This window comes from Lipotes vexillifer, unplaced genomic scaffold (genome assembly GCF_000442215.2).
Source record: "Lipotes vexillifer unplaced genomic scaffold, Lipotes_vexillifer_v1.1 scaffold395, whole genome shotgun sequence".
In the NCBI taxonomy this organism is placed as follows: domain Eukaryota; kingdom Metazoa; phylum Chordata; class Mammalia; order Artiodactyla; family Lipotidae; genus Lipotes; species Lipotes vexillifer.
The window spans coordinates 8041377-8042470 of NW_006797390.1; the positions used below are offsets into that span (position 1 = coordinate 8041377).

The window sequence follows — 1094 nt, forward strand, 5'->3', positions numbered from 1 at the left end:
ATACGGTCCGCTGTCACGGGGCTCCTCAGGGGAGGGAAGTGGCATCACATGAGGATCAAAAGGCAGCTTTGCCATCCACATTTTTGTATTCTGGATGATTTTTTTAAATACAGATTTTGGGGTCTTTTTAAAAAATATATTCATTGGGCTGCACTGGGTCTTAGTTGCGGTGTGCGGGATCTTCGTTGGGGCGTGCGTGATCTAGTTCCCCGACCAGGGATCGAACCTGGGCCCCCTGCATTGGGAGTGTGGAATCTTAACCACTGGACCACCAGGGAAGTCCACAGATTTTTGAAATAAAGATTTATGTATCGCTTTTAAGAACAGCCTTAAATAGGCAGGCATATTGTAGTAATAATAATATTTTAAAGCTTCGGTGTAGAGATTGCCAGTCAACTACAGGAATGGCAGCCATCACTCTCTGGCCACCGCAGTCTGGATGTTTCTGGGAAGCTCCGTGGCTGTTGGGAGGTGCTGGGGATAGGCTTGTAGGGCAGGGCAGGGAAGCCCAGGGCCTGAGTCAGGAATGCTGTGGTCCCCGCAGGGTCTGCGGATGCTGAATTGAGATTGTTTGGCATGGAGATGGTGGTTTAGAGAATTTGGTGAGTCGGCATATGAGTGCGCCCGTAACGATGGAAAATGAGTGAACAGGAGAATTTCAAAAATATGAAACAATTGCACAGAGACAGTTGGGGCAGGAGTGAGATGTCACCTGGTTTATCAAGAGCAGGAGAGGAAGAGCTGAAGAAAATACTGTGGAGAAATGAGGCTCCGTTTCTCCTGTAGTTCCCCACCCAGTGTGATCTGGAGGAGCAGTGTTTCATGTCTCCTTCGGGATAGAGACGGTCCACTGTCTCCTGCGATGCCCTTGAATGTATCACTTCACCTTTAGGAGAAGACGTTCACCTTCTCCTAAAGCAGGATGAAGACTGTTCATTCCTGGACTGATAACATTTCAACCTCAGGATATAATTTCCTTTTCTCTTTAGACCTTGAACAAAACTTTCTCGTTAATTTGAAAGCCCATAGTTTGTACTACTTAATTCTAAGTATGTTCACCTTGTATTTTTTTTTTTTTTTTTTTTTTTTTTTTT

At 45.3% G+C, this 1094-nt stretch overlaps 1 non-coding gene across 1 annotated transcript; it reads right to left on the reverse strand.

Annotated features, from left to right (window-relative positions):
- Positions 1 to 205: 205 nt before the first annotated feature.
- On the reverse strand, positions 206 to 278 carry TRNAG-CCC (transfer RNA glycine (anticodon CCC)). The gene has a single exon. It is a non-coding gene; the product is annotated as a tRNA-Gly (tRNA).
- Between the last annotated feature and the right edge of the window lie 816 nt (positions 279 to 1094).